Here is a 27,191-nt window from a genome sequence, read left to right on the forward strand (position 1 = left end):
TCTCCACAATCTTCTTTCCCTGGTCGAATCCATGCTCAAGGCAGCTTGCAATATGAGAAGATTTGCATCCTTACAAAGATAAATCTTGCACTACATATCTTTGGGTTAACCTAAGATAGTAGCTTGGGATGAGGACTTATGTTATCCAGGTGGCAAGAGGAAAAAAGGGAAAAGGTTACGAAAATATATCAAAAGTAGTCATAAGCAATAAATAAAAATTTATAAAAATGTACATAACTGTCAGGGGCTCAGGAGCAGAGGCACAGGGAAGAGGGGAAATGGAGAGCGAAGGGGAAGAATCCGAGGGGAGCGTAGGAGAAGAGGACAGTGGTCCGAGGGATTCCATGAGCCTCTCCAGCGAATCGGAAGATTCACAGAAGGGGGCGCCAGTGGCCAGGGGCAGGGGGTTCCCAGGGGGAACGCCCCAGGAACAAGGGGGCAGCAGGGATTCCCAGAGCAGTAGTTGGAAATCAGGACCAGCTTCCCCACCAGAGCAGAGTGGGGGGGAAGTTTCCCAAGTGTCGGGGTCAGTGCATTCCCCAACAGGAAGAGAAGACGAGGCAGGGCTGACCACGCCTCCGTCGGAGAGTCGGGCAACGGAGGGGAGGTCAGATCCAGCCAGTGTCCCGGAAGAGGGAAGCAGTGACAGAAGTAGTGTAACGGTTAGGAGAAAGGTCACTGGGTTGGCGCGAGAGGCAAGTTCAAATGTACAGGAGCGCGGGACAGCAGAGAATGAGGATTGGGAACCGGGTCCTAAAGCCCGACGGAGGCAGGGGGAGGAGCTAAGCGACTCAGCGTCGGAAGAGTCCAGAAAGGGCAATGCCCCAGCGGGCAGGAGGACCCAGAGGAGGAGAGAGCAGCGGAAAAGGTGGAGCAGGGCTAAGATCTTAAACTGGTGTCAGAGGGGAGGAGACTCAGACGGGACTTCGCCGATCTAGGGGTTAAGACGTAGGGCTGCACGCTGTGGCTTTGAAATGGAAACTGAACATCAATATAGACTTTTATACATTACCACAGCCTAGCGTTGGTCTTCTGTGAGCTGGGACCTAGAGGCAGCTCTGACAGTAAGTCCCGTCTCCTTAAAACCTCGCAACGTGAGTGGACGCAGCGAGGGGCGAAGATTGGTGCTTCGCGAGCTCACGAAAGCAGGACAAGATGACTACCGAAGAGCAAATGGCAGCCCTGCAAAACGCAGTGACACAACTTAACGCGGAAATACTAGCATCCAGGAAGAGAGAAGATGAAGCAGCCGCCGCCTGCAGAGATCTGCAAATCAGGTTGGAAATGCTGACTAAACAAGGGCTACCGGGAGCCAGACCAGAGGGGATTGGGCTGGGAAAGAGAGGAGGCAGCCTTGTGTCTCATTTCAATGGGAGTCTGCAGGAGTATCCCAACTTCAGAGCAGACGTGGTTTTTGCGCTAAAGTTGCTGGAGAAGGACTTTAGAGATGAGCGGGAGAAAGTAGGCTTCATACTAACTCATCTCCATGGAGAAGCTAAAGCGTGGCTGCGCAATCTATGGAGAGATAATGACCCAGCCCTCCAAAATGCGGACGCCTTCGACTTCCGGGTCGGCGCCATCGCCGAATGGCGGGCTCCCTCCGAGCTCCGGAGGGAGCCGGCTTGGCAGGGGCTGGGTCCTACCGCACCGGCGATGCGGGGACCCTTAAAAACCACAGCCAGAGTGAGGCCGTGGACATGGAGACTCGGCTGGCACCATTAGCGCTCTCCCGACTCGTGAAGGAGCCTTTTTAAAGGCTACGGATCGGGTGCCGGGGAGAAGCGTGGTGCTTTGAGTTCTCTGCTATCCCTGCCGAGCGCAGCCGCATGCCATCCGGCGGAGAGCGCTGACTTCTTCTATTGAAAATTCGGCTCTAAAGAAGAACCCGTGAGTAATTGGAATATGGACTAAAAAAAAGGGGATAAATTTTTAAAATTCGGAGCGAACGGGGGAGGCGGAAAAAAGGAAGTCAGCCCACCCCTAAATTGTAGAAGAGCCAAAACAAAGGACTGGACAACCAAGATCGAGTGTAACCTTATTTTGCCGAATCAGCAACTTCGCGAGGGAAAATTATAAGATTGAGCTGGAGGAGAAAAGTGGAATTGTTTTTTAAAAAAGCGACCCCCCCGGAATCCCTGGAGCGATTCGTGAAACTGCCTGGAGAAAAGCGATGGAGGTTTTGACAGCTGTCAAAGAGCTGTCAAAAAGGAAGATTAAAATAGAGACTTTGTTATGAGGACTTTGCCGGTTATATTTGTTATAAATTGAATATAAACTGTTTTACATATCGGTCAACAAGCTACTTGGTCTGGTGGATGTGATTCTGGAAGGGAACTTTGTTACTGCAATCCACCTAGAGGAGCCGAGGGATATTGCATGTGTTTTTCACAGGAAATCTGAACAGTTGAATGGAACTTTTAATCTCCTGGGAAACTGCAGGAATGGTACATTATTTTGTCTACAGAGGTCTACACACTACAGGAAACAATGGAACTATTTGTTGGAAAATGAAAGGAACATGATGCAATGCTTTGCTCCAGGAATAACAAGCCTCTGCAGAGACACTAGAAACTTTTGGAAAAAGAACATTTCTGTGGGAGAACAGAGAAATAAAAAGGAGGAGAATGATTGACAAGAACAAGGAAATAACAAGAACTGGACAGAACTGGGGGAACATTTGGGATATTCAGGTTTGACAAGCTTATGGATACAAAATTGGAGTTTTTACTCCTGGATATAAAAACCTGGATAGAAGAAATGGGCCCTTATTTGATAGACTCCTTCTACGATTGGACATCCGTAATTAAAGACTGGCAAAGAACCTGAGGGACATAGTGTAATGTGGGAACTCCAGGAAGATATTAGAAGTGGAGGGATAGGTGAAACGCAAAGGGGAAAGAGGGGAGGGAAAATTGGAATCCAAAGGCTGTAAAATTACTATTCATATTTATCTTATTTCCATCTGTACTATGTTTGAAAGGGGGAAACTCGTGGAAGGGTATAGATCGATCTTAGGGGATGAGAATTTGGATAAATTGGGTTATTGATGAAGAGTGTAATTTGGGGATAAGAACTTGTTGAATTTAATTGCTTATTTGGAAGATTTGGAACACAAGAGGGGGTAGGGAGGGGAAGTCCTAGTTATTGGCAAAAAGTTTATAGATTGGATTTAATTTGTTTTGATTTGTTTTAATTTGGAAAACCTTAATAAAAATTATTATAAAAAAAACAAACAAAATGCGGACGCCTTCATTAAGGCGATGGATGCTTGTTTTTTATCAGCGGTAGATGTAGATGTCGCCAGAAAGGAGATACATGGATTAAAACAAGGCAGAGCCACTGTAAGGCAATATCACTCCCGCTTTTTTGCATTGGTCAATGCGCTGAAATGGGAAAAAGATTCAGCTGCCGTCAGAGACCTGTTCTGGGAGGGGTTGAATGGGGCTGTGAAAGACGAAATTGCAAGGGGGGAGAGACCCCAGAGCACTCAAGAAGTTGTCCAGAAAGCGCTGACGATTGGGGTGCGTCTGGAAGAACGTCCTTGGAGCAAAGAAGAAGGGCGTTGGGGACGCACGCCAGCGAGAGCACCTCCTTTCTTTCCCAGGGACACAGCACGCGCTCAATCCACGCCTCCACTGGGAGGGGGAGAGGAGCCGATGGAGATAGGTGGTGCAAAGGCTCAGTCAGCAACCAGAGCCCTAACACCAGGAGCAGTCAAAGCGAAGCCTCCTAGAGGGAACAGGAAGTGTTACATCTGCGACAGTGCTCAGCACATGGCAAAAGAGTGCCCCCAGAGGATCCACAAGCACACTGCAGCCTCAGCAACAGTAAGAGAGGAAGTTCAGCAGGGAGAACCACTGCAGGGAAACGACGGAGTCTGGCTGGAAGCAGAACCACTGGGGCCCAGCCAGACGAGTCAGTGAAGCAGTCCCCAGGAATTTTTCAGCCCACGGACCCCCTCCCACCCAAACCAGTGGTGCAGCTCACCGCAACACTCCAGCTCCCCAATGGGCTCTCCATGGAAGTCCCTATCACCATCGACTCTGGCAGCAATGCAGACTTTATAGGAGTGGATTTTCTCAAGCAACATAACATGGCGCTCCTACCAGCCACGATGCCCCTGAACGTAGTCACGGTAGACGGCAGGGAGCTCCTGGGAGGACAAGTGGTGCAGCAAACACCGCCAATGGTGATGCAAATTGGAAATCACCGCGAAGTCATCAGCTTCAACGTCACCCACCTGTCGGACACGCCCATAGTACTGGGCATGAGTTGGCTGGACAGGCACAGCCCGGCATTAGCATGGTACCAGCGTCAGTTGACCTTCAGCTCCTCCTACTGCGCAGAACACTGCATCCTCGCTAACCAGGAAGATGAGGGGCACGAGGATGGACCACAGCTGCACTTAGGCATGTTGCAAGCGGGACCCAACAAGTACAAAGAGTTTTTGGAGGTCTTCTGCGAGAAGGAAGCGGACAAGCTGCCCCCCCACAGGCCCTACGACTGCAAGATTGACCTCCTGCCGGGGGCGACGCTGCCGACGGGGAAACTGTATTCCATGTCTGAGGATGAACTGCAGGAACTCAGGGAGTTCATAGATCACAACTTGAAGCGAGGATTCATCCGAGAATCCAAAGCGGTGGGGGGCAGTCCTGTTTTCTTCGTGAAGAAAAAAGACACGCCCCAAAAGAGGCTTGTAGTTGATTATAGAATTTTGAATTCGAGAACCAAGCCCACGGCGTTCCCCATGCCCAAGATTGACGACCTGCTTGCGACGGTGAGGAAGGGACGCATCTTCACCAAGTTGGATCTACGAGGGGCGTACAATCTTATACGCATGCGGGAGGGCGACGAGTGGAAGACGGCCATGTTTACACCCCTGGGCACCTATGAATATAGAGTTATGCCGTTTGGCTTACAAAATGGCTCCCACTGTTTTCAAGCCTTTATGCACCACGTCTTAGTGGGACTCCTCTACAAGAAGTGCGTCTGCTTCCTGGATGACATCCTGATCTTTTCGGAATCTCAGGTGGCTCACGAGAGGGACGTCAAGGAGGTCCTGCAAAGACTACGGGAGCACAGACTTTACGCCAAATTGGAGAAGTGCCAGTTCGACACGACGGAGGTGGACTTCCTGGGCTACAAACTGTCCGACAAGGGACTTGCCATGGACAGCGCCAAGGTCCGCTCGGTGTTGGACTGGAAGAGCACTCGCAATCGGAAGGAGGTCCAGAAATTCGTCTGCTTTGCCAACTTCTATTGCAAGTTTATCAAGGGATTCGCCATGCAAACGGCAGCCATCACGGACACCCTCAGCTCCAAGAAGAAGAAGTTCATCTGGACCGAGCAGGCAGAGCGGTCCTTTCAGACGCTCAAGCGTCTCTTCGCGTCCGAAGAGCAGCTGCTGCACGTAAACCCCAGCAAACCCATGAGGGTGGAGACGGACGCCTCAGACAGAGCCGTGGGGGCAGTCCTGTTGCAGCGAGACCCGCAAGGGGACTGGAGGCTGTGTGCTTTCTACTCCAGGAAACTCAGCAAGTCGGAGCAGAACTACACCATCTGGGACAGGGAGTTGCTGGCAGTCCATGCAGCCTTCAAGGCGTGGAGGCACTTCCTCATCGGAGCCAAACACACAGTGCAGGTCCACACGGACCATAAGAACCTGGAACACTGGCGTACGGCGTGGTTCCTGAACTAGAGACACATCCGCTGGGCGGAGTTCTTTGCGGATTTCGACTTCAGGATAGAATACATCCCGGGAGACAACAACATCATGGCGGATGCACTGTCCAGGAAGCCGCAGTATCTCGAGGCAGAGGCACCTGCGGCGGCCAAGCACATTTTTGCACCGAAAGCATGGGCGTGCGCCTCAGCCACGGTGGACCTGGATGCGGTACGTCGCGCGCTGCAGACAGACTCCTTCGCACGCTCCAAGATGGAGGAGGTGCGGAACGGAACAGCGAAGGACGACGAGTTCCAGATACGCGACGGACTGCTCCTCCGCAAAGGGGCCCTCTACGTACCGGGAGACGACCTCCGCACGAAGGTACTGCAGCAGTTACATGACGCGCCCAGCGCTGGGCACTTCGGCAAAGAGAAGACGGTGGAATTAGTAGCCAGAGACTTTTGGTGGCCCAAGATGAGGGGGGGAAGTCGCGGATTACGTCACTAGGTGCGACACATGCCAGAGGGCCAAGCCAGTGCACAGGCCGCTGGCAGGACTGCTGGAACCACTACAGTCACCGCTCGAACCGTGGGAGAGGGTGGCCCTGGACTTTGTCACGGATCTGCCCAGCTCGAGGGGCAAAACAGCAGTACTCGTGGTAGTGGACATGTTCACCAAGATGGCCCACTTCATTTCGTGCGCGAAGGTGGCTACAGCGGAACAGACCACCAAGCTGTTCATAGACCACGTGTTCAAGGTGCACGGTCTACCACGGTCTATCCTGTCCGACCGGGGGCGCCAGTTCATCTCGAACTTCTGGCAGAAGTTGATGGGCATCCTGAACGTCAAGATCAACTTAGCGTCGGCAAGACACCCGCAGACCAACGGACAAGCCGAGAGGGTCAACGCCATCATGCAGCAGTACCTGAGATGCTACGCGAATCAGCAGCCTGCGACATGGGTGGACTACCTACTGCTGGCCGAGTTCGCCTACAACAACACGAAGCACGTGTCCACGGGGGTGACACCGTTCTTCGCCAACAACGGGCGGCATCCCAGAACCTTCCCGGGATTAGAGAGAGTGGGGGAGGGGGAGCCAGAGGCAGCAGAGGCCTTCGCGACGGAATTACAGGAGGTCCACGAGCAACTCCAAAGGCAGTTAGAACTAGCAAAGCACGCATACAAGATGCAGGCAGACAGACACAGAAGGGTTGGGGAAGACATACAGGTGGGAGACTGGGTCTGGTTGGCAGCCCAGGCAGTACCGGCCAGATCGTTAGCCAAGAAGAAGCTAGGCCACAAGCAGCTAGGGCCTTACCAGGTCAAGGCACAGATCAATCCAGTGGCCTTCCGGTTGACACTCCCGGAGGGATCCCGAATGCACCCGGTCTTTCATAGATCAGTACTCACGCCCTACAAGGCACCTCACAGGTTTCAGGCGCCAGGGACAGCACCAGACCCACTCAGGGAGGCGCCCACGAAGGGGGGGTCACCGAAGGGGGAGCCACTCAACGAGGCCACAGAGATTTTAGATTCGAGATGGGGGGAGGAAGGGATTGACTATCTCCTCGCCAGGGAAGACACCCCAGCCAGCGCCAACAGGTGGGTACCGGACTATGCAGTGGAGGAGCAATGGCTCAAGGACGAATTCCATGCACTTTTCCCGCACAGACCCATGCCGGCAGATTATTTCGACGAATATCTTTTCACACCCACACTCTCAGCCAGCACGTTCCAGGGGTTCTCTTCAGCTGAGGACACGGTGTCGGAGACCAGCTCCCCAGAGGGATCCCTCTCAGGGTTTGGCACTGGCGGATCTTATTGGTGGAAAGATCAACCTGAGGTGGGGTGGCGCAGAGAAATGCCGAGAGGGATCTTGCACGCAGCGTCACCCCAGACGACAGAGGGAGAGGGGGTCATGGGCGAGTTGGGGGAAGATCCAGGGTTCGAACACACATCCCAAGAGATGGAAGCAGAGGAGATCAACGTCGACGAGACCACGGAGGACTGCCCGGATTTATCCGGCTGGCTGCACACCACGGGGGACGAACTGTATCCGGCACTCACCCCCACAACACTGGAGCACCCAGAACCCACCCCAGAAGAGGGGGAGGGGGGAAGGGGGGGCTTCGAGGGGGGATGGATGTCAGGGGCTCAGGAGCAGAGGCACAGGGAAGAGGGGAAATGGAGAGCGAAGGGGAAGAATCCGAGGGGAGCGTAGGAGAAGAGGACAGTGGTCCGAGGGATTCCATGAACCTCTCCAGCGAATCGGAAGATTCACAGAAGGGGGCGCCAGTGGCCAGGGGCAGGGGGTTCCCAGGGGGAACGCCCCAGGAGCAAGGGGGCAGCAGGGATTCCCAGAGCAGTAGTTGGAAATCAGGACCAGCTTCCCCACCAGAGCAGAGTGGGGGGGAAGTTTCCCAAGTGTCGGGGTCAGTGCATTCCCCAACAGGAAGAGAAGACGAGGCAGGGCTGACCACGCCTCCGTCGGAGAGTCGGGCAACGGAGGGGAGGTCAGATCCAGCCAGTGTCCCGGAAGAGGGAAGCAGTGACAGAAGTAGTGTAACGGTTAGGAGAAAGGTCACTGGGTTGGCGCAAGAGGCAAGTTCAAATGTACAGGAGCGCAGGACAGCAGAGAATGAGGATTGGGAACCGGGTCCTAAAGCCCGACGGAGGCAGGGGGAGGAGCTAAGCGACTCAGTGTCAGAAGAGTCCAGAAAGGGCAATGCCCCAGTGGGCAGGAGGACCCAGAGGAGGAGAGAGCAGCGGAAAAGGTGGAGCAGGGCTAGGATCTTAAACTGGTGTCAGAGGGGAGGAGACTCAGACGGGACTTCGCCGATCTAGGGGTTAAGACGTAGAGCTGCACGCTGTGGCTTTGAAATGGAAACTGAACTTCAATAAAGACTTTTATACATTACCACAGCCTAGCGTTGGTCTTCTGTGAGCTGGGACCTAGAGGCAGCTCTGACAATAACAAAATTAAACAACCTCTATGTAAGTCATAGTCGGGATACGGGTGGCGCTGTGGGTTAAACCACAGAGCCTAGGGTTTGCCGATCAGAAGGTCAGTGGTTCAAATACCCACGACGGGGTGAGCTTCCGTTGCTCGGTCCCTGCTCCTGCCAACCTAGCAGTTCAAAAGCACAAAGTGCAAGTAGATAAATAGGTACCGTTCTGGCGGGAAGGTAAACGGCATTTCCGTGTGCTGCTCTGGTTCACCAGAAGTGGCTTAGTCATGCTGGCCACATGATCCGGAAGTTGTACGCCTGATCCCTCGGCCAATAAAGCAAGATGAGCGCCGCAACCCCAGAGTCGGTCACGACTGGACCTAATGGTCAGGGGTCCCTTTACCTTTACCTTTATGTAAGTCATAATAAGATCTAAAATAAATGTTTAAAATATCTATCTATCTCATCAAAACAGATATTATCCAAGAGCACCCAAAGGGCGCTGGGACGATCCAGAAGGGTGCTGGGTCCCATGACTGCAAGCAGGCTGAAGATGGAGGGGCTTCCCAGGCCAATCAAAGCATCTCTCTACCCCACTATAGAGAGCCCTCTTCTCTTGTTCACCCTCCAGGGTGGATCAAAGCGCTGCTGAGAGAGATTTTTGTGAAAACCAGTTACCCTGTTGCACCTGGAGAGAGCTCAGGAGGGGGCCTGCAAATGCTTACTGGTCCTGAAGGGGGTGCAGAGCATGAGCAGAAAGGCCAAGGAAATTCCATACCCCAAAGGGGTGGGTGGGAAATGGCAGACATGGAGTCTCTGGGTCGCAACCACATCTTGCAAGAAACATCATATTATTCGGAAATCAGGGTGGATGCTTGAGGTGGGCAGGATGATAATCTTCTCTCATTATTTCCCCCTGTGGTGTGATCCTGGTGCACCTCCACCTTGCCCATCTCAAGCATCATTTGCAACAGGAAGGAAGGGGCCACAGACAAGCAGAGAAATGAAGGGCCTTTTCCTCCTTAGTGGGGGCTCCTGCTGCGCTGTGGAGGGAGCTCACATTAAGATTGGGGGGGGGGTTTCCAGCCTGTGAGTGGCTTCATTTGCACTTATTGATTCCTGCATTGCAGGGGGGCTGGACTAGATGGCCCTCAGGCTCCCTTCCAGCTCTAAAGTTCTATGATTCTGTGATTCAGATCTGGATCCAAAGGAGCCAGGGACCCACAGAGGCCAATACCTGGACATAGCTGTCAACTTACAGATTTGAAAATAAGGGACCAGCAGCCTTGAAAATAAGGGACCTGCAGCCTCACCTGTTCCAGGCACTCCAGTCTTCCTGTCCTCCTGCAGTCTGGTCAAACTCATGCTGGGTAGCTTCGAGAACACTGTCCAACCAACTTTGTAACCAGAGGTTCAACTGAATAGAATCTGAATCACATGCACCACAAGGCCTATGCAGCCTCAACGTAAGATAGCTCCCTGGCCTGGCTTTGCACTGCAAAGTTTGCAGCAGCATGTGCAACAAAACGGTGTCCAGCATTCAAAAAACCCCTCAGCTTGCATTAACTAGCCACACACAAGGCATGCAAGCTCCACCCCCCAGTTGTTCTTAGACTTCTTATTGGGTGATCAACACAGCCAAGCAACACAGTTGGAGCCTCCCTCCACACAGCCAAGCAACACAGTTGGAGCCAGGGAGGTAGAGGAGCTGCTTCCTTTGAAATTTAAGGGACATCATTTAAGGGACATTTAAGGGACATCCATCAATAAGGGACAGCAGCAGGACATGGCGCTGGAATAAGGGACTGTCCCTTCAAATAAGGGACACTTGACAGCTGTGTACCTGGACAACTCCCACCCCCTGCTCTGGCTGTACCAGACTCTGCCACCTGCTCAGATCTCACAGCACGAGACTCCAGCCCCTGGCCTGACATGATGCTGCAGGAAGGAAGGCCATGCTTAAACTGAGCCAATAGCAGCTGGGTCTCCAAATAGTGTGATGCTGTAGTTGAACTGAAGGGGAGGGAAGGAAGGAGAGAGAAAGAAAGAGAGCTAGAGGTCAAGGGCCTATTTATCTATTTATTTATTTATCTATTTATTTGTCTATTTCATTGCATTTATATTCCATCTTTTTCTCCAAGCAGCTCAAAGTGGCACACACGGCTCCCCCCTCCTCACTTAATCTCTACAACAACCCTGTGACAGACTCTCCAAGTGTTCCTATTTTCCAGGGACAGTCCTGAATTTATAGAAGATGTCCCGGTTTCTGATTTGATCCTGGAATGTCCTGCTTTTCCTTCGGACATCCCTATTTTCATCAGAGAAATGTTGGAGGGTATGGAGTTATGCAACCCCCCGAGCCAAGGAAATAAGTAACTATACAAGCTTTAGAAGACATCTGAAGGCAGTCCTGGTTAGTTTTATTATGTTTTTATATATGTTGGAAGCTGCCCAGACTGGCAGGTGGGATATTATTATTATTATTATTATTATTATTGAATTAGGGTTAACCCTAACCCTAACCCTAACCCCTAACCCCTAACCCCTAACCCCTAAACCCTAAACCCTTAATAATAATTATTATTATTGAATTATTATTGAATAGGATGTCCCTATTGTCATCAGAGAAATATTGGAGGGTATGCTGTGAGACAGGTTAGGCTGAGTGGCATTGATCAGCCCCCAAGGTAACCCAGCTGGCTTCATCATGGCCAAGTGGTAGGATTTGAACCCTGATCTCTCCCAGCTCTTACACCACACTGGCTCTCAGAGGAGAACCTGTGCCAAGTTGCCCATGAGCACAGAAGCCCTGCCAGCCATGTGGCCGCAGGTCAGAAAGTGTTGCCACTTGCCCTGACCCCACAACAACCCTGGGCAAGTTGGGACTGTGGAGTCTGCCTAGTCCCATCCTGGGGGGCTCCCCATGTCAGCCACAAGACGCTACGGGGGGAGGAGGGGATTTTGATGGGGCAAAAAAGACCATGATAAAGGAGAGGGCCCCTTATAGTGGCCCAGATGGCAACAGCCCCTCTCCCACCCCAGCTACCACAAGCTCCTGCACTGAGCCTCTGCCTGGAAGTGGGGCTCCCAGCACCCCACCAGGGAGGGAGCCTTCCCTGTTCCTCTGCCAGGCACAGTGCCACCCTGCTGTCTTCTTCAATAAAAGCTCCTTTGCCTCCTGCCCAGCTAATCACATTACTTGCAAACTCTTTGTGCAAGAGGTTTGGTGGCTCATCATCGCTTGAGTCCTTCAATCATGATTTCAGAGCCGACTCAGAAAGGGGCCCTCGCCTGCTCCCTCTTTAAGAGCTCATCTGGGATGACAAGACGAGTTATCAACAGCAGAGAGCAAGCAGAAGGCTGCCTCCCCTCACCCCCCACCACACACCTTCATTGAATCAAGCGCCTTATCAGATCCCCCCTAATCACATCTGCAAGGTAATGGGGGATGCTCTCGCCTGGCTGGGCTAATGGTAGCCCAGGGACTAGGCTGTAATGGGACTGGATTGATTTGATCTGGGTAATGAAGGAGTTGTGGCAATGCTGCTTCCAGCAGTCCAAGATAAAGGGGTAGAAAGAAGTGTGCGGCTAGTCCTGCTGGAAGGAGGGGTCTCCTTCCTCCCCCCTGCCAGGGCAACCCTCTTCAACAGACTCAGCTCAGTTAAGGGGCTTGAGCAACAGGGTAACTGGCCAAGACTGGGGGCTAAATAATATCACCACATGGGCAACCCAGCTGTTACAAATGGGTAATTGGCAACCGTTGTTTTTTTACATAAGATTTTCTACAGAAAGGGTAAGTCTGGATGAAATGAGACGGCGGAGAGATTCAGGCTGACATTTTGATGCCAGTGATGTCATGTGGGCACTGCAAAAAGTGAAGAGGCCTTGCCGGCCTGAGCATCTCTGGCCCCACAAGCAGCACCTACCTGGGAGGACCTTGTGTCAAAGGCAGGGGCAGCCCTGTCCTGGGAGAAAGGATGGCCTACGTTGGCTGGAGCCTGGCCGTCAAAGCCCTGCAGCTGGTGAAACTGAGGCACAGAGGAACTAAGGCAGGAACTTGCCTGCAGCTCCACCTTTGGGTTAAGGCACCAAACATGGGGGCAGGTGACTAAAGCCTTGAGCCATAGAACAGCTTGGTGGTTTTGGCAACCTGCAATGGAGTCAGCCCAAGGAAGGTATTGCTATGAAGGTTGCCCACCATCCCAAATCTTGCAAAAGCAAAATTCCTGGGGGTCTCAGGTGCTCACCCAGGGTCATGTTCCTGTTGGGAATTTGGGCACGTCAAAGACTGTAGTGTTTTAAGATGTATGGTTTATTTTACACTTATATACCTAGGTGGAGGAAGAGAGTTCACAGCATTACATCTCAAGATGGACTCATTCCTCCCCGCAGAGCAGCACTAGAGTCCAAGGCAACCTGCATGCCACCTCTGTGCCTCAGCCTGCCAGGATGGCTCTGGCCAGCATGGCCTCTGCCTCCACTCCTGGCTCCTCCTTTCTCCTTCCCAAGAACCCTTGCCAAGTGCCTGCTCGCCTTCTCCAAACCTCTCTTTTAAAGAATGTATATTAAAGTTTACAATAATAATACAATAAAAAGAAAAAAAGAAAAAAGAAAAAAAGAAATAACAAAAATACAAAAATACAAAAATGAAAATATTTAAAAAACACATAAGGTTTCCAATGCTTAATTTTCATTAACTTATTTCCCAGACCTCCTCATACCTCCCTTTTTTGTATTCCAGTTCAAATTGTTAGTTCAGCAAATCCTTATCAATAAATTTTAACCTGTTTCTAAACCTTTTTTTCCATATTCTCTTAAAGCATTACAGCCGGAAACCACTTAATTTCTATCCAACATCATTCTAACATTCATTAATTTTGCAATATTTCTGTAAATAGTCTTTAAATTTCTTCCAATCTTCTTCCGCCGACTCTTCTCCCTGGTCTCGGATTTTGCCAGTCATTTCTGCCAGCCCCATATAGTCAATCATCTTCATCTGCCATTCTTCCAGAGTGGGTAGATCTTGTGTCTTCCAGTACTTTGCAATAAGTATTCTTGCTGCTGTTGTGGCATACATAAAGAAAGTTCTATCCTTCTTTGGCACCAATTGGCCGACCATGCCCAGGAGAAAGGCCTCTGGTTTCTTCAGGAAGGTATATTTAAATACCTTTTTCATTTCATTATAAATCATTTCCCAGAAAGCCTTAATCCTTGGGCACGTCCACCAAAGGTGAAAGAATGTACCTTCATTTTCTTTACATTTCCAACATTTATTATCGGGCAAATGATAAATTTTTGCAAGCTTGACCACCTGTAAATCATTTTCATAATATTCTCTCTTAGGGCATTACATGCCGTAAACTTCATACCTGTGGTCCATAACTGTTCCCAGTCAGCAAACATAATGTTATGTCCAACATCTTGTGCCCATTTAATCATAGCAGATTTCACCGTATCATCCTGAGTGTTCCATTTCAACAGCAAGTTATACATCTTTGACAAAATCTTAGTTTTAGGTTCTAACAGCTCTGTTTCTAATTTTGAATTTTCCACCTGGAAGCCAATTTTCTTGTCCAAATTATATGCCTCCATTATCTGGTAATAATGAAACCAATCTCGCACTTTGTTTTTTAATTTCTCAAAACTCTGCAGTTTCAATCTATCTCCTTATTGTTCCAAAATTTCCCAATATTTCGGCCATTTGGCCTCCATATTGAGCTTTTTCTGGGCTTTTGCTTCCATTGGTGACAACCACCTTGGGGTTTTATTTTCCAATAAATCCTTATATCTTATCCAAACATTAAACAATGCTTTCCTGACAATATGGTTTTTGAATGCTTTATGTGCTTTAACCTTGTCGTACCACAAATATGCATGCCACTCCAAACCTCTCTTGTAAGAGGGACACCTTTTTCCTGTGTCACACCATGCCTCCCATCACCTTGGGAACCTCCCAAATATCCTGTCTCTGTCCACTCCTTGGAGCAGGGGGAAGGATACCATTTTGCATTGCCAATGGCCTTCAGTGGCCCAGTGTCTGGCTCCCCATTGTTTCTCAGTGGCTCTGCACCTAACTAGATTGGCCAGGTAAAGGTAAAGGTACCCCTGCCCGTACGGGCCAGTCTTGCCAGACTCTGGGGTTGGTGCGCCCATCTCACTCAAGAGGCCAGGGGCCAGCGCTGTCCGGAGACACTTCCGGGTCACGTGGCCAGCGTGACATCGCTGCTCTGGCCAGAGCCAGAGCCAGAGCCAGAGCCAGAGCCAGAGCCGCACACGGAAACGCCGTTTACCTTCCCGCTGGTAAGCGGTCCCTATTTATCTACTTGCACCCGGAGGTGCTTTCGAACTGCTAGGTTGGCAGGCGCTGGGACCGAACGACGGGAGCGCACCCGGCCGCAGGGATTCGAACCGCCGACCTTTCGATCGGCAAGCCCTAGGCGCTGAGGCTTTTACCCACAGCGCCACCTGCGTCCCTAGATTGGCCAGGTAGGGTTGCATAAACTACCGGTAACCCTGGAATTTCTTGTCTGGCACAGTTCTGCAGTTTATATTTTCCATTCATATCCCAAATATTAGCCAAATACTACCATTTATTAATTTCTACCATTCACTGACAGACTCCAGATCTATGACAGGGTTGTCTCACTTGGTCTGCCAGGTGCCCCTTCCGGGATGCCCAAAAGCAGAGCCTGAGGGTTCTCCCTGCCAGAGATGCTCCACGGTCATTCAGTCAGACCTCCTGCCAAAACAGCTGTTGGCCATGCAAATGCCAGGCCGGAAATGTCCACAATTTCTTTCAAGTGCAGAATTTGGGGTTTTCCACCCTGCAGCCACAGAGTCAGAGATCAGAATCTTGCAGCATCAGGGAACAGGGCAGAACTGGGGAGAGACCCTGAATCCCTGGGAGCCTTTAGGGGAGGGGCGTGCTGTGGTCACCCCAGCCCCATCTGCCTCTTGGGGTCCAGGGTTCTGACCCACTCATTGCCCACAAAGCCCCGCTCCCTACAATAGTCAGCCCTACTCTCTCTCCACCCCCTTCTGCTGTGAGCATCTGTTTCAGGGCAGACTGAAATACCCAGGAAACTTGACTCAGCCCAGGGGAGCAGCTCTCAAGCTTCCCTGCCACGGGCAGCCAGAGCCAGAACAAATCTTTTTCTCTGGAACTCCCATCTCTGCCATCCCCACCCCTGAATCTGTGCAGCAAAGAAGAGTCGGCGATGGATGAGCCTAGAGTGGGGTCAAGTTTCCGAGATCAGCTCTTCACGCTTGCGATGTTGATAGATGACACTCAAACCTCAGAGGCGGCTGCAGATGCCAAAGGAGCTGTGAGCCTCTGCCAAATGGGATCAAGTGGAAATCCAAAGGAGATGCCCTCTGGGAGCCTCCTTGAAAACGCATGGAGAGGGAGAGGAGGCAGTGGTGTGCAGGGGAGATATCATCACTCATGGATATTGATAGGAAGGAGCAGCCAGAGATCAGCTCCAAGGGAGGAAGGCGGCAGCATTGGAGAAACCGCAAGAGAAAGAAATGCCTTTTTCGGCCTTCTTAGAATTATAGAATTGCAGAGTTCGAAGGGACCCAGAGGGTCATTGAGTTCAAGCCCCCACAATGCAGGAATCTAAGCTAAAGCATCCATGGCAGATGGCCATCCAACCACTTGGGGGTTATCTTGATTGACAGGTGACCAATCAAGGACTCAACTTTCTGTAAAACACCATCTCTTTCTGTGACATGTTGTGATGTTTGTAATATGCTTTTGGGAGTGGATCATTGTGGGGAAACTGTACTTTAAAAAGAAGCTGCACCCTTTGTCCAGGGCTTCTTCGTCTTTTGCTGTTTTAGAAGTAGAAAGCTTGTTGCCAACAATGAAGATCAGGTGTACTGATCTACCTTGTTTTCATATAACTGGTTGCAGCTTCTTACTTTGCTTTTACTGACAAGGGGACTGTGCAGAACCACAAGTCCCTTGGGCGAGGAGTGGACTGTAGCAGCCACCCCTGCATTCTTTAACATTGTCAACATCCTTTTTAAATTGCAGTGCCCAGAACTGGACCAAGTCAGAATGGCGCAGTACTATTACTTTCCTAGATCTGGACACTAGACTTCTGTTGATGCTGCCTAGAATTCATCTTTTTTGCTGCTGCGTCACCCTGTGAACTCGTTAAGTTTGTGGTCCACTAAGACCCCTAGATCCTTTTCACGTGTATTACTGGCCAGATATTCCCCGTCTTAAATTGGTGCAGCTGGTTATTTCTGCCTAAGTGTAGAACCTTGCATTTGTCCCTATTAAAATCCAAAAGCCTAGAACTGGGTCGTGACTCAGTGGCAGAGCACCTGCCTTGCAGCAGAAATTTCCAGGTCGATCCCAGAATTCCAGAATCATAGAATCATAGGGTTGGAAGGGACCTCAGGGGTCATGTAGCCTAACCCCCTGCAATGCAGGAATCACAGCCAAAGATCCCCTGGCCATCCAGCCTCTATTTTTTAGTTTATTTATTTCATAAAATTTATACACCGCTTGATTGTAAACAACAACCTCAAAGAGGTTTACAAAATGAATTAAACAATAAAATTATTGGTAGTAACAGTTAAGAACAAGTATCTGAAACATTCAGCTATTTAAAAGTGTTTCCCTAGGGTTACCAGATGTCCCCCGATTTGCAAATCTGTCCCCGGGAAATGTGGCAGCAGCAGCCTCAGCAGCCTGGAGTCAGCTTGGTAGCGCCGTTGGCTCTGGTTGGCTTCAGGAGCTGCTTGCTGCCATGGCTCCCGCCATTTTTACTCGCTGGAAGTCCCCATATGATGGATCTTGTGCGCAACACATCATATGGGGACTTCCAGTGAGGAAAAATGGCAGGCAACACAGCAGTGAGCAGCTGCTGCCACTGCCGGTGCTACAGAGGAAAGGGGGGGGGATTAAGGATGATATGTTTTGGATAATATGTCTTGTTTAAATTTTCAATATTTTTTTTTCTTAAAAAAAAGTGTCTCGGATTCATTGGAAAAAAATCTTTTAACCATATTTTGGAGGCTCTCCTCTTCTCCTGTACTGGGATAGGGGGTCTGTCCCTGGAGGAGGGTCTGGTCCCCCCATCCTCCTGGGGTGCCAGGCTTTGCCCAGGTCATCAAGCCCAGTGATGGATGGTACCAGGAGGCCAGGAGGCCAGAATGGAATGATGAGTGGCCTCCGATGGGGCAGCCAAACATTTCCTCTGGGTCTGCTCTCAGTTGAACCCCAATTATATAACATATGTGGCTTTGACTGCCTATATGTGAGTAGCAGGGGGGGGCACGGGTCTTATTTTGTAGAGGAGAGTCCCCTGACTGAAGGGCTATCCAACCTAAGTCTGATTTAGATGTTTTTGTGTGGGGCGCTTAGAAGGGAGGCTGCAGCGGGACGAGTAGCCTAGAAGTTGCCTGTCTGCACTTAGGAGTGCCTGGAGAGCAGGACAAACAGGGGCCAGGTCCCCCCAGTCCAGGTGGCTGCTACGCAGGCGGAGGGGCTGGCAGCTGCCTCCATGGTGGGCTCAGCTCAAAGGAGCTACCTTGGCAGATCCTGAATGAGGTCAACACAAGCTGAAGCAAAGCAGCACGAAACGTTTCAAGCGGGGCAGAGAATTTCAGTGGGGCTCGGATGTAACAACAGAAGAAAGGGGGAAAGACTCTGATCTGCCATTCCTGTGAAAATGCTCAGTGGATGCTGAAGATGCAAAGAGGTTGAGGGAATGTTCTTTCACGTGTGGTGGACTTGTAAAAGGGTAAAAGAGTATTTGGAAATGATCCATAATGAATAGAAAAAAATGTTTAAAAGTACTTTCCCCAAAAAACCTGTCCTTTCTGTTGGGGATAATTCAGACTGAAATTCCCAGATGCCAAAAAAAGTTTATTTATGTATGCCACTACTGTGGCCTGTGTTTTGTTAGCCCCAAAATGGACAATGAGCGAGGTCCCAACCAAAGAGGAATAGCAAGTTAAGTTGACAAAATATGTGCAGCTTGCAGACTTAACATATAGAATAAGAGAACAAGAAGAACATACAGTGGTGGCCCGCAAGACGAACGCCTCGCAAGACGGAAAACCCGCCAGACGAAAGGGTTTTCCGTTTTGGAGGGGCTTCGCAAAACGAATTTCCCTATGGGCTTCCTTCGCAAGACGAAAGCCCATAGGGAAATCTCCGGGACAGCGGGGAAGCGCAGCGCGTCTTCCCCACTGTCCTCGGACCTCCTCCGAAGGCTGGCGGTGGGGCGGAGAGACCTTCTCCCCCCGCCAGCCTTCAGATGGCTGTCCTGAAGACTTGCGGTGGGAGGAGGGTTTTCCTTCCCACCGCCAACATTCAGAATGCTGTTCTGAATGTTGGTGGTGGGGAGGAAAAACCCTCCTCCCACCGCAAGCCCCGGGAACAGAGGAGAAGCGCTGCGCGCCTTCCCCTCTGTTCCCGTACCTGTCCTGAAGGCTTGCGGTGGGGAGAAAAGCCCTTCTCCGCACCACCAGCCTGGCAAGCGGTCTCCATAGGAACGCATTAATTGATTTTCGATGCATTCCTATGGGAAACCGTGCTTCGCAAGACGAAAAACTCGCAAGAAGAAAAAACTTGCGGAACGAATTAATTTTGTCTTGCGAGGCACCACTGTATGTTTAGAGAAGAATGGAAAACGTTTATTGAATATATGGGAAATATCTGTGTACAGCTGAAAACGCTGGCAGCACTAAGATAAATTCAACAGTGTAAATAAGTTATGATGGATGTAATAATGGAATACTGAACGGTATAGTTTCTTATGCAGGGATTTATGCTATGTAAAATGAACCATGGAAAGAGAAGAAGGGGAGTCATTGATATTTTAAGGATATAAAAATGAGTATTTTAAATTGTAAAACAGAAAATTTAGTAAAAAATATACAAATAAGAGAGAAAACCTCCCCTGGCACCAGGATATAGCACTTCCTTTCACCATTGCCTGAAAATGACGGCATGGCCCAGCTCCACTTCTGTCCTCCTGAGACTGTCAAGAGCATCGGAAGAGGAGCAGGCCCAGGCCCAAGGCGGCCCCCAGCGTCTCCTTCTCACAGGGGCCACCCAGATGCCTCTCAAACAAGATGGAGCCCAGCAGAAGCACACACACACACACACACACACACACAACTGGCATTATGGAGAAGCATCGTAGGGGACTTCCCAGCCCATATTCTCCCTCACTGCTGCCACCAGAATGATCTTTACTGGGGAAATTTGGACAGGATGCTTTTGCTTGCTTGCTTGCTTGCTTGTTTTACAGAGCCCTGTTGCCAATGACTCACTTGTGAACTTGCAATTGGAAGCCCCTGCCTCTGCTACAGGAGGGGGTTGGACTAGATGACCCTCGCGGTCCCTTCCAGCTCTACAATTCTACGGTTCTCGGTGAAACACTCTCTCTCTCTCACTCTCTCTCTCTCTCTCTTAGCTAGATTTGTGGATATTATTATTTTAGTTATGATTTTCAATTTTATCCATTTCAATAATTTTACAATCATTTTAACACTTCCAAACTTGACTTCCTTCCCCCTCTTGTTTTCTGCATATCCAAATTAACTTAATTTGCTCATTTATCCATCTACTTTAAACATATGAATCAGGGGAACAAATAGGTGAAACTCTCTTGACTAGTGGCTGCTGAGGGCTTTCTTGTCCCTGCCCCTGCCTGAACCCCTCAATGTGCCTCCCTAACTCCCCCCCCCCCCCGCTGCTGCCTTGTGTGTGTTTAGCACAAACATTACCTTGGCATGAACCAAAGCAGCAGCAATCAAGGTTACTGGGTTGGATCCTGCCCCCCCCCCCAGTACTTTGCATCCAGGCTTTGGCACTGGGGTTGCTCCTCTTAATCTCCAGCCTCTCCTGTCCATCTCTTGTGCGGGGAGGGGGGTTCCTCTTTTCTTCCCTCTCCAACATGCACCGGCGGTCACTCTGGCCATGCCCCGTGGACAAGGCTAATGTGCTCAGGAGCTGAAGTTATTAATGTCTCCCAATATGAGGAGGCCTGGGAGGGGGAGAGGAAAGTTATTGATTGTCATGTCAGAGGAGTCGATGGAAATTCCATTGGGGGGGGGATCATGGCTGTTTCCATTTCAGAGCCATCACCTCCACCACCCAGCTGCCCAGCTGCCTTTCCTGGCCACCCTTTCCAGGCTGCCTCTAGGCCAGCAAAGTATGCTATTGCAGGGTAGTGCCCCTGTCCAGCCTCTGCTGAAGATTTTTCCATCTTTCTGGCTTGGAAAACCTGGATAGACACAAACACACAGGATGTTCCTGTCATCTCTTCCAGGAAGTGAAATGGCAAATGAGCGGGGGGGGGGGGGCGGGGCGGCTTGATAGTACTGCTAATGCACTAATTGGCAAGAGGGCTGGAAAATGGCTTTGTGAGGGGTGATTGTTTGCTTTCAGTTGCAGTTGGCACTTGGCAAACCAAGCTGTGTGGGATGGGGTGGAGGCTTCTCTGGCCCAGAGGCTGCCTCTGTTCCACAAGTGGTTCTGCAGGGAGGGGAGGAGTTTCACCCCACATTGCAGGGACAGCTTCATAGAGTTAACGGAGAAATCTGAGGGCTCCCTTGGACAGAAAACAAGGACACCAGCCAGGAATACCAGAGCAAAACAGCAGCCAGTAGGCTTGGTCTTTCTTGAAGACTCTCACGACAGGACTCCCACTTGCCACCAGGTGGAACAAGATGGAAGCCCCGAACAAAAGAGAACCCAAACTTTTATTAGCTGCTAATCCCCATGTTACCCCCCCCCCAAAAAAACCTACATCACTAATACATCATGGTTACATCATGAAAGGGGACGTCTGGTGGCAGTAATCTGAGCATCCTGGACCCTGCCCCATGGTTCCCCTTGCCCTCCACCAAACACCTATCAAGTGAAACAAAAGAGATATTTACATTTCTCTGTTTCTCAGCCAAGTTAATCACACTCTTTTGTCTTCATCTGGGTTTGTTATTTCTGGAACTCTACCTGTCTGGCGGGGACGCAGGTGGCGCTGTGGGTTAAAGCCTCAGCGCCTAGGACTTGCTGATCGAAAGGTCGGCGGTTCGAATCCCTGCGGTGGGGTGCGCTCCCGCTGCTCGGTCCCAGCGCCTGCCAACCTAGCAGTTCGAAAGCACCTCCGGGTGCAAGTAGATAAATAGGGACCGCTTACCAGCGGGAAGGTAAACGGCGTTTCCGTGTGCAGCTCTGGCTCGCCAGAGCAGCGATGTCACGCTGGCCACGTGACCCGGAAGTGTCTCCGGACAGCGCTGGCCCCTGGCCTCTTGAGTGAGATGGGCGCACAACCCCAGAGTCTGGCAAGACTGGCCCGTACGGGCAGGGGTACCTTTACCTTTACCTTACCTGTCTGGCACTCAGGTATCAGGAGGCCAGGGATTATCCCTCAGGCAGAGGGGCTGCTGAGTAGCTGAGCTCACATGTCTATATGAATTTCTGAAGTTTTCCAGTGAGTCAGTACATAGATACATTTATCAGTGATTTATCACATTTGGTATTGTGTAGGAGAGCCCTTTGAATAGATAGGAAGAAACTGTGATGAAGTGTTTTGTGGGGTCAAATCACAAAAGTGATTGTGCTGTTTTTGGTAGTGGGCTGCATGTGCATGATATCTGCTGGAGGAGCAGATACCCCCCATACATCAATTTCTGCAACAATAGGCCCCCAACTCCTGTCCCAGGTGTGCACTTTGAGCAACATGGAAGCAGGGGGCAGGAGGAGGAGCAGGGTCATACCTGTGGTGGCCACCCAGTTTGGGGCCAAAATGGCTCAGAGAGGCCACAGAGACCACAGGCAGCTAAAATCCATGACTTGGCCCAAAACATTTCATTGCATTTACTTATGGCATTTCTATCCCCCCCCCCTTTTCCTCCAAGGAGCTCAAGGTGGTATCTGTGTGTGTCTCTCTCCCCACTCCCCTTTTAATCCCCTGGGAGGTAGGAGAGGCTAAGAGAGGCAGTGACTGGTCACACCCTGTAAGCTTCATGGCCAAGTAGTAGGATTCGAATCCTGCTCTCTTCCAAGTCCAACTCCAAGCTGTACGTGTTTTACCACTCCGTTTCTCTTTGCTGGAAAGCCCAAGCACACCTTTTCATGCTAGCACCACCTTTTTAAAGTTCTGTTGCACCTTCCAAACACAAATCCCAGCCTTCACCCATCTGCACCCCCTCCCGCCCCCAACAAACCCACTGGTGGCGCCCTGTGGATCAGGCCCTGCCTGGGGGGGCAGTCTGCAAAGGCATTCAAAGGGCAAGCTTGTGTGTGTGTTGAGGGCCCCCCTGAAACGCTCCTCTAGCCCTCCCCACCTTGAGAAGCCTCTGCAAAGCTCAGCTGCAGACGCCACAAGTACAAGAAGACACCCCTCATCCATCACAGGCTCCCCCTTCCTCCTAGGTAATTGTAAATGATCGTGGCAGTTGCAGTCAAGGGGTGGGGGCAGATTCTGACCTCCATCCAGGCCAGACAGCTCCTGAGCAAGTGGCCCCCTTCTCCCCTCCAGCCCTCTGGCCACAGGCTGTCTGTGGTTGCCCAGTGGGGGAGGGAGATAGGAGAGCAGGTCGGTCTCTGCACTGCAAGAGGAGGGCGAGGGGGTGGATCCTAGGACTGCCTCCCCAAAGCTAAGGGAGAAGACAACAAAGAGTGTGAGTGGCCCACCTGGCAGGGCTGGAAGTGGGATATCTGGAGGAAGGCAGAGGTGAGTGTTTCTGCTCAGCAGGCGGGGGAGAGTTTGGGGACCCCAAGTGCTTGGGGAAGGGGCGTTGGCACTTCTTCGGCCAGTAATCTTGAGCTCCACTTGTCCCGGCAGTTTTGCCGTGGATGCTTCCCGTCCCAAGGGTCAACAAGGCACGATCAGCCTCGGGGCTGCGCTCATAAGAACTTCGAAAGAGTCTGCCGGATCAGGCCACAGGGCGCCCATCTGGTCCAGCCTTCTCTTCTCACGCTGGCCGACTAGATGCCCATTATGGGAAACCCGCAAGCAGGATCCGAGCACGAAAGCAGCCCTCTCCCCCAAAGGCGATTTCAGGGTCGCGACCGGCGCGGCCACACGGAGCGCCCTGCAGGGGGCGCCACAGCAATGCTTTACAGCGGAGAAGCGCCGGAGGCAGGCGGGGCCGCTGCTGAAATCTGAGAGCCCCAAGTCCGCCATGGTCTCCCCTCCTGTGGCTTCCAGCAACTGGCATTCGACCCCGACTGTGGAGGCAGACCACAGCCATCTCTCCTTCTCCATGGGTTGGTCCCATTCTCTTCCAAAGCCATCCCAGTTGGAGACGCGGCGTTTCCCTTCTGCTTATGGCGGCTTGAGCGCGCCACCTGGTGGCCAAGCAGAGGCTCCGCTCCGGTCGCTTTCCGGATTCTGGTCCCGTGTTAGACGGAGCGAGGGACTCAGACGTGCCTGCATTCAGCAGAGTCCCTGGTTTTCAAGGGAGAAGTGGAAGTGGCGGGGTGGGAAGAAGCCTCGAAGGGTCCATTGTCCCCATGGCGGACTCGGCTATAACTGTTTGCATTGTGTTATTTTGGTATTTCGTAGCATTTGTCTTATTGTAACCAGTATTTAATTATTATTATTTTTTTAAAAAAAATATTAAAGTTTTAAGGGGTACAAAAAGAAAAAAGAAAACACATCATTTTAAACGAAAAACAATACAACCCATCACAATAGTAAAGAAAAAAGGAAAAAATACAAAGAAAAATAAATAAAAATAAAATCCATTAAACAAAAAACAAAAAACAAAGAAAAATACAACAAATCTTCCCATTACTTATCTTTCATTAGCTTATTTCCTTGACCTCCTCACACCTCCCTTTTTTGTATTTTAGATCGATTATTTATTTCAGCAAATCCTTTCCATCTTTTCAAATTTTAGTCTTTGTATAATGTAGCTTTACTTTCCCTCCTTTCACCAATTAACAGTCAGTTTTCCCCAAATCCTTTATATCATTCCTGCTAAAGTCACATAACATCATTCCAACATCCTTCTAACATTCATTAATTTTACAATGTTTCTGTAAATAGTCTTTAAATTTCTTCCAATCTTCTTCCACTGACTCTTCTCCCTGGTCTCGGATTCTGCCAGTCATTTCCGCCAGTTCCATGTAGTCCATCACTTTCATCTGCCATTCTTCCCGGGTGGGTAGATCTTGTGTCTTCCAGTACTTTGCAATAAGTATTCTTGCTGCTGTTGTGGCATACATAAAGAAAGTTCTGTCCTTCTTTGGCACCAATTGGCCAACCATGCCCAGGAGAAAGGCCTCTGTTTTCTTCAGAAAGGTATATTTAAACACCTTTTTCATTTCATTATAGATCATCTCCCAGAAAGTCTTAATCCTTGGGCATGTCCACCAAAGGTGAAAGAATGTACCTTCAGTCTCTTTACACCTCCAACATTTATTATCGGGCAAATGATAGATTTTTGCAAACTTGACTGGTGTCATGTACCACCTGTATATTATTTTCATTATATTCTCTCTTAAGGCATTGCATGCCGTGAACTTCATACCTGTGGTCCATAACTGTTCCCAGTCAGCCATCATAATATTATGTCCAACATCTTGTGCCCATTTAATTATAGCAGATTTCACCGTTTCATCCTGAGTATTCCATTTCAACAGCAAGTTATACATTCTTGACAAATTCTTAATTTTAGGATCTAGCAGTTCTGTTTCCAATTTTGATTTTTCCACCTGGAAGCCAGTTTTTTTATCCAAGTTATATGCCTCCATTATCTGGTAATAATGAAGCCAATCTCGCACTTTATTTTTTAATTTTTCAAAACTCTGCAGTTTTAATCTGTCTCCCTCTTGTTCCAAAATTTCCCAATATTTCGGCCATTTGGCCTCCATATTGAGCTTTTTCTGAGCCTTCGCTTCCATTGGTGACAACCACTTTGGGGTTTTATTTCCAAGCAAGTCCTTATATCTTATCCAAACATTAAACAGTGCTTTTCTGACAATATGGTTTTTAAACGCTTTATGTGCTTTGACCTTATCATACCACAAATATGCATGCCACCCAAAAACATTCTTGAAGCCTTCTAAATCCAGCACGTCAGTGTTCTCAAGAAGCATCCATTCTCTCAGCCAGCAAAAAGTTTTAAGTCTGGCAGGGCAAATCCACCTCTTTCTTTAGCATCAGTTAATATCTTGAATTTTATTCGAGGCTTCTTGCCCTGCCAGACAAATCTAGAGATATCTCTCTGCCACTTCTTCAAACACTCCATTTTATCCAAAATTTGCAATGTTTGAAACAAAAACAGCATCCTTGGCAATACATTCATTTTTATCGCAGCAATTCGGCCTAGCAATGATAGCTTCAGGTTTGACCATATTTCTAAATCCTTTTTCACTTCCATCCAACATTTTTCATAGTTATGCTTAAATATATTCACATTCTTAGCAGTCATGTTAACCCCTAGGTATTTCACTTTCTTAACCAGTGTTAATCCTGTTTCCTTCTGAAACCTTTCTCTCTCCATCACTGTTAGATTTTTCTCTAAAACCTTAGTTTTCATCTTATTCAACTTAAATCCCACTACTTGTCCAAATTCTTGTATTGTAACCAGTATTTAAGATGGTTCTGCAGTAATACTTTGAAACTTGTTCTTCTGGTGGAGAAAATTCATTTCTACACAAGATCTGGATGAGGGATTCCTCTGAACTCCAACAAGTGGATATTTTGGGATCCATATTGTCAGGGAACTGCCATTGGAGCCAGATGCGGAAGGAAGGCTCCAGAGGGATGCCGGAGAGGGTCCCAGTAGGGAGAGAAGCAGCCCATCTGCTGTGGAAGGAAATCAGCATAGCACCAGTGGAGAAGGGGGGCAGATGGGGGAATTGGCGAGGGGGCTCCAGGACTCCTCGCCGGAGACCAGCGGGGAGAGCACGGGTCCTCCACTGCCCACACCCTCCCTGCGCAGAAGACTTCCGCGCAGGGAGAGTAGGAGGAGACTAGGCGTCAAAGAACTTCTTTGCTGGAAGAAGTTCAAGAAACGCCCACTGACGGATTCTGCCAGCGATTGAGACAGCCACGGGTGAGAGGCTGTCCAGACAGAAAGGGTTCACCCAGGTAACCTAGCCAGGAGTGGTGACAACCTACGCACGAGCAACTCCTAGAACCATTACACATATAGAGGCGCAGACCCCAGAGCTTATCATCCCATTTCTTTGTGTTTAAACAACTTTCTTTCTTTCTTTTTAAAAATGTCCCTCAATTAAACAGTTGGTGCATTTAAAAAATGAGCTTCTTTCTCCCCCCTCCCCCCCCCCGGCGCCTCTTTCTCTCTCATTTCCTTCCAGCACAAGCCTCCTTGGCATTTGTTTCAGTTTCTTTGCAATTCTCCCCTGCCTGTCAGCAAGGAGCCCCGTCCCCAGAAAAGAGAGACGCGCACAGTGTCTCACCCTTTGAGAAACAGAAGATTACCCCCAGCAGCCCTGCAGGGTAGGCTTCCTTAGGGCCTTTGAAGTTTGGCTTTGGCAGCGGCAGGCGGGGGCGGGGGGGAGGCGTACCAGCAAAGCTTTTCTTTAATGCTTTATTGAGATTAAAAAGAAGTAACAAACAAAGGGGTTA

Source organism: Podarcis gaigeae, assembly GCF_964106915.1.
Source record: "Podarcis gaigeae genome assembly, contig: HAP1_SCAFFOLD_142, whole genome shotgun sequence".
Classification (NCBI taxonomy): domain Eukaryota; kingdom Metazoa; phylum Chordata; class Lepidosauria; order Squamata; family Lacertidae; genus Podarcis; species Podarcis gaigeae.